Here is a 6,958-nt window from a genome sequence, read left to right as displayed (position 1 = left end):
GTTGTTTAATATCCTTTCTACTTCTGTCGGCATCACACTTCTTTCACTCAGTATGGGGGATAATGGGATTCCGACCCGATTCCCCTTATATTTGCAACAACTTCCTTTCTACCAGTTGAAATATATCCCCTAATAAGTGTATTGGGACTTGAACCCAAGACCATCGGATTAAAAGTCCGGTGCTCTACCAACTGAGCTATACACTTATTTTAAGTTAATTAGATTTTTAATTAACTATTATAAAAATTTTTTTAAATAATAAAAATTTTTGATTTAAAAAACTATTAATTTTTTGTTTTAATAAAGTATTAAAAATCGGAGTTTTATATATTTTAATTTCTTGATTTTTTTTATAAATTGATAATTTTTTATTAAAAAATAATTCAAAATTAGAACAAAATATTTTATAAGAATTATTAAAAAAAAAAATAATATTATTTTTTTCAAAATTAATTTGATTTTTTTTTTTATTATCAAAAATTATTTTTTTTTTTCTAAATTTTAAATTGTAACAAATTTTAGGTAAAAAAAAATAAGTAACAAAAAAATAAAAATTAAAAAAAAAAAATAAAAACCATGAAACTTGATTAAAAAATGAAAATTGATCGAATTGTGGCATAATTTATTGCTAAAATTTTATTTCTTCAACATATATCGTCATCTTGATGCACGACTGGTTGTCTTCTTCGATCTTGAGATCGGGTCCAGTCTCATTGGCAGCTGCTAAGATCTCGCACAGCAGGCGATGAATCCACTTGCCTTCTTGAATTGCCAGACTGAGCGCGATGTACTCCGCTTCGTTCGTAGATAGCGAAACACTTGACGGCTTCTTGCTGCCCCAGCTCACTGGCGCACCCATCAGCATGAACGTGTAGCCGGAAGTCGACTTGCGGTCCGCGAGGTCACCGGCCCAGTCTGCGTCAGAGTATCCACAAAAGTCGATGTTGTTACCCGGCTTGTAGCATATTCCATGCGTCTTGGTGCCTTGCAGGTAGCGAAACATGCGCTTGACCGCAACCCAGTGTTCTTCTTGGAGATTCTCCATGGTGCGCGACACATAGCCCACCGCGTACGCAATATCTGGACGCGTCGCGGTCATCAGGTGCATTAGTGCACCAACAGCTTCGCGGAACGGAGCTCGTACCTTGGTCGCCGCGTCGCTTGGAACTAGTCGAGTGCTTATATCCACCGGACTCACCACAGGCTTGCACTCGTCCATACCAAAGCGCTTCACGGTGTCATCCACATAACGCCGTTGGCTCATCGTCACACTGCCGTCAGGACCGTCTACCAATTCGATCCCAAGGACGAACACACACTTGCCGCTGTCAGTCATTTCGAAGCGTGTCTTGAGGTCACCCTTCGTGCGTGTGATCAGCTCGGGTGAGCTTTCGGTGACCAGGACATCGTCGACGTAGACCAGGATGAGTACACAATGGCCATCAACAACTTTGATGTACAGGCACGGGTCAAAGGCCGAAACTTGAAAGCCGATAGAGCATACGAACTCGTCGAAGGTCTCATTCCACACGCGCGAAGCTTGTTTTAGACCGTAAATAGCCTTCACCAATTCCAGGCAATCGAAGTCACCGTCGAGCTCGACACCTTCGGGAACCACGCAAAACACGATCTCCCTCATCACGCCGTACAGGAATGCCGTCACCACGTCTAGTAGGTCTAGCGACCAGCCAAAGTACTTAGCCAAAGCGATCACCATGCGCAACATCACGTACTTGACAACCGGAGAAAACGTCTCAGTGTAGTCGATGCTGTACTTTTGCTTGAAGCCCTTGGCCACGAGGCGTGCCTTGTACTCCTCGATCGATCCGTCCGCTTTGTGCTTGATCTTAAACACCCACTTGGTACCAATGACGCGTTGGTCGTTCGGCAGCTTAGCAGCACGAAACACTTCTCGAAGTCGCATCGACTTGAGCTCAGCACGAATTTCTTTGCGCCAGTGCACTTGGTCGGGGCCGTTCACTGCTTCTTGAAAAGTCGCCGGCTCCGATAGATCCACCGGCGCTTCGACTGCGCTTGCACTTGCACGCCGAAATACGGGGGGAGTCGATTCTTCATATTCATCTCCAGCTTATTATTCTTCGTTTGCGTCTGCTCGACGCGAAGATGAACTGGTGGGCGCACTTGCTTCTTCCAATCCGGGTCGATGACGCGTAGTTCGCGGTCTTGTGGCAGATTCATCTTCGTCACTCGGGCGGCTCTTGTGCTTCCCCGCCTGCCTGTGCTCGGTCTGACGCGAACCGTCATTGTCGATGCCGAGAGAGTCGAAGTCCAGGTCGTCGACATCTTCATCGGAAATAAGCTCTATAGTCCAAAGGTCGATTCGTCGAAGGCGACATCGCGACTGATAATCACCTGCCCCGCCTCGATGTCATAAAGTCGATACGTCTTGAAAATACTTCTTCGTAGCCCAGGAACAATCCGGCGCGAGCCTTTGGATCCCACTTGAGCCGTTTCTCCTTCGGAGTTAAGATGAAAGCTCGACAGCCGAAGACGCGCATGTGTTTCACACTCGACGCGGACTTGTACACACTCTCGAACGGAGTCTTGCACTCGATCTTTGGTGACGGCAGGCGGCTCTTCACGTAGATGGCCGTCATCGCCGCTTCACCCCAGAAGCACTTGTCCAGCTTGGCATGATGCAGCATGCTGCGGCCGATCGTGACGATGGTGCGGATGGCCCGCTCTGCCGTGCCGTTAGTCTGGTGCGCATACGGAACCGTGGTTTGTTGCTCGATGCCCTCGTCTTCGTAGAAATCTTTAAGCGAGTTAGTCGCAAACTCACGAGCTCCGTCGTGTCGCACGAACTTGACCTTCTTGCCAAACTTCTTCTGCACCTTCGTGATGTACGTCTTGATGCAGTATTCGCATTTTGATTTGGCACGCAGACAGAAACCCTTCATGCATCCGCTGGCTTCGTCCACGATCAGTAGCAAATACTTGCTGCCACCAAGCGAGGCTTTTTCCATGGGTCCGCAAGTGTCGAAGTGAAGCAGCTCGAAGGTGTTGTAACGACGCTTGTCACGGTTGCTAGGGAATGGGTTTTGGACCATCTTGCCTTGCTGGCAGCCGCGACACAGACTTGGTCCGCTAGACTTGGAAGGCGCTTTCGCGTCCTTGATCATCTTGTTGTCGACCATCTTGCAAAGCACCTCGACTGGAGCGTGATTCATACGCGCATGCAGGTCGACCGTCCTTCCAGTTGTCGCTGCATTTGCTGATCGAAGAGGCGTGCGAAGCCAGTAGAGTCCATCTACGAGATGCGCCGATGCCACCACTTGATTCGAGTCCTTGCGTGAGATGTGATCTCGGTGCCATCGAACACCACTTGGAACTTTCCGTTCTTGTTGATCTGTGGTACTGAAAGCAGATTCTTGCTCATGTTAGGCACATAGAGCGCGTTCTGGATCTCGATCTCGCGCTCGGCGCCGTTGGGCAGGACCACTCTTTCCACGATAGTCCCCACACCCTTGATAGCCGCCTTGTACCCGTCGGCCACCGAAAGTTCGCCTTCATTGCGCTCGATGAGATTGTGAACTTGAACTTGTCGTTACAGATGTGGTGCGTGGCACCACTGTCGACCGCCCACATTCCAGACACATTCTTGTTCGTAGAAACTCCACATTTTTGGAAAACCGCGAACGCTACTCGATCGTAGTCGTAGTCGTCATCGCCGTCGTTTCGCCACTGGATGTTGTTAGCTCCGCGTCCACGGCCGTTGCCCGCCGCGTCGAGCACCTCGACCCCTCGTCCCTTCTGCTTGGTCCAGCCACTTGTCAATCAGGTGCCCCAATTTCCCGCAGTACGTGCATTGGGGAGACTCTCGGTCGGTGTTGAGCGCCTTGGCCGCGTTTTCAGTCTTCACCCTCGCCGTCTTCTCACCTTGGCGCTTGATGTGCTCGTTTGTGAGCACTTTCACAACGTCTTGCAGCTCTGCGTTGCCCATCTCCATATTGGGCACGACGTTCTCGTAGCTCTTGAGGAGACTTCGCAGCAAGCAGATCGCCACGTCCTCGTCCTCCATCTTGGCGCCGATGCTGCTGAGCTTGGCGCTGATGTTGAGGGCCTCGCTGCAATGATGCAAGACATTGCCGCCTCCCGACATCTCCATGCTGAAGATTTGGCGCTTCCGGTAGATGCGACCAGCCTTCTACGACCCACCATACAGCGTCTTCAAGCGCGTCCACGCGCCCCACGCTTCTTCGCAGTCATCGACCACGTGATGGTAATCCGCGTTCATGTGGAGCAACATCAGTCCGAACGCAATGTTGCTCGCCTTGACGTAGTCATCCTTAGTCCGGATATCCGTGAAGCTCGGAGTCGTTTCCCGGTTCATTACGTGCCATACCGACTTGGTCAGAAACACGCCACGCATGTAGCGGTTCCACGTCGCGTAGTTGTCACCGTTGGACTTGTCGATGGTGACCTTGGTCGAGGCGTCATGAGCAGAGGACATGGTGCTTGGGCCCATAACCTGTTAACGGTGTAGAGGTGTTGGAACGAAGCTTGGGGCTGAGCGAAGTGACTTCTGCACTTGGTGCGGAGTCCGAAGTGGAGACACTTGAGCGGAAGAAGGAAGATTCGAAAGTGATTGATTTACCGGGGCTTACACTGTCCTCACTACCTAGGTCATTCAATCATCCTACTCGTCCAATCATCCTACTCGTCCAATCATGGGTGGCATAAACAACGTACCATAATCACCGCGGGATCGTATTGGACCGGTTCAGGCTGACCGGTTAATGGGTACAACGGGTACACAGTACCAAGACCAGCAGCCCTCAATAACTTTCACCTCACCTTCCCCTCTCGGCCAAGCCTTCCCATTTTTGAAAGAATGTGGGAGTTGAAGGGGACGGGGCAGGCTGCGTTTTTCTGAGTTGGTTGCTGACTTCTACCTTCTAACCTTGATAAGCCCTAATATAGTACGAGACCCAAAAGAACAGGATGTATATGCCATGTTAATTTAGAAATGGCTCGAAAACACGATTTTCATATAATCTTTTAATGAGCTATTTTTACTAGAAAATACTTGACCCAGTTTTGTTCAATTGCACAGGGGGGATAGCAGTGAACAGGACGAAGTGTGACACTTTCCCGCTCAATCCCCCCAACCCAGTCAAATTAAAAACAAGAAGCGATGGCCGGAATGACCCCTTGTCGAACCACGCGAAGCGAGCACGACGCCTTCGTGCGGCGTTTGGAAGGGAGGGGCGCTGCGTATCGCGAGAATCGCCTCTGGGAAGACCAGGACTACCTGGACGGGCATTGAGATCACTTTCGGCAACGTAATGCCACGCAATAGGTTTAACAAGATTATGAGGATGCGGTCAAGTATGCTGGTAGACCAATGGATGATATCGTAGTCACAGTATCAGACGAGCAGTAGCACGCTGTTCGCATTGGAGATATGCCCTGTCACGCTTTGCGTTTTAAAACTCACTTTATTGGTCGTATCAACAGAACTATGCGTTGTATTGCCGAATCGTTTGCTGATTCGGGTAAGGTGAACGATTCAAGCGCTTCTGAAAGCGCACAAACAAATCACCCACCTCAAGTTTGGAAAGGAATATTCAGCGTTGTAGGTACGCACTATTCTTCAAGCACCGTCTCCTGCTAATACTCCAAATGTTTTCCTGAAGAGGATTGATGCTATAAATTGAAAGTTGGTTTGAAGCTCATAAGCTAGAGACTGCTCTTCAGCATTGACAATGACAATACAAGGCTCAGGCCTACATCTACTAACCACTCGCTTCACACATAACTCAAACCTGGCATTTCTTAGATGTGGGCGTAGCTCTATGTCAGTAAACGAATCTTTAGTAGCGTAATTACCGAAGACCGTGACGCTAGACCTTTCTTCTAAAACGGAAGAGCTCGTAGCCGTCTGAGACAAAAGGACTCGTAGACTGAAGCACATTTTTTTCGGATCGCCATTTTCTCTGTATTTCTAATTTAAAGTACGTTTGGTCAAGCAAATGTTAGTCGCGATATTGTACGTTTCATAAATTTTGCACCCTCTATTCGTCGATCTAAACGTTTTGACTATTTTTGGAAGTCGTTGAGAAAAAAAAGAACATCTCGCTTTCTAAAGGCCATTTAGTCTTTATCTCAGCACCGTCCAGCCCAAAATGACCACAACGCCGCCTTCGCTGCCCCAGACATGTGATGCTAAGGTAGCTATCACGATTGAGGAGCCACAGACATACTGCCGGATAACCCACTCTTCGTTCGAGGCTTCGTTTTCAGTTGCTGAGGGGTACACTGTGCTTCGCGAACGAATCAAGCGACTTGTTTCTAGCGAATCTGGTATCACATGGGATGCTGAAAGCGGGCTCTACGTTAAAGCAACGGTGAACGCTCGTCAGCGTGACTACAAACGCGTCCCAGAAGAAGAAGGATCATTCTACCAGTTCTTTGCGTCTATTTGGTCGAATCCAAAGCGTCAAGACCACCGTTTCTATTTATTTTTGTACGCAACTTGAGTAAAAAAAAAAATCCAATTCACCGAGCTACAGCGGCCAGGATGGCCCGCTCTACTCGGAGCATTTCAGAGCACTTGCAAACTACAAACGGATCGCCACTGGGGCCTGCATCACTAGACTATTTGGCAACTGTTCAAGCGCGACAGCCTGACGACGCACCTGTACTTCGCCCAAACAACGAGACATTTCGACAACTTCGATACATTGACGCACAAGCGCAGCGACACCAACATGAAATTGCTACTAGTGTTGCGACCCGTGAAACGCGTTGCATACACGTACGCCTGAATGGCGTACTGGTGCCAATTGACCTGGACATTCAGGAGGTACGCCGAGCGCTTGGTCTACCAGGGTACGACCTTTGCCCTCCGTATCGAGAGCGAGTGGTACCGCCTACTGCAGAGACACATGATCTTCCTGACATCGACCACGCAGAGAGCGATGATGGCCGAGAT

The 6,958-nt window shown here is 49.0% G+C and overlaps 1 non-coding gene across 1 annotated transcript; it reads right to left on the bottom strand.

Moving 5' to 3' along the window:
- Positions 1–133: 133 nt before the first annotated feature.
- On the bottom strand, positions 134–206 carry PITG_27538. Its single transcript has one exon. It is a non-coding gene; the product is annotated as a tRNA-Lys (tRNA).
- Positions 207–6,958: the final 6,752 nt, after the last annotated feature.

The sequence above is a fragment of the Phytophthora infestans genome, genomic scaffold, assembly GCF_000142945.1.
Source record: "Phytophthora infestans T30-4 supercont1.21 genomic scaffold, whole genome shotgun sequence".
Lineage (NCBI taxonomy): Eukaryota > Oomycota > Peronosporomycetes > Peronosporales > Peronosporaceae > Phytophthora > Phytophthora infestans.
Note: the sequence above shows the minus strand (reverse complement) of the source record. Positions and strands in the feature narration are given on the sequence as shown.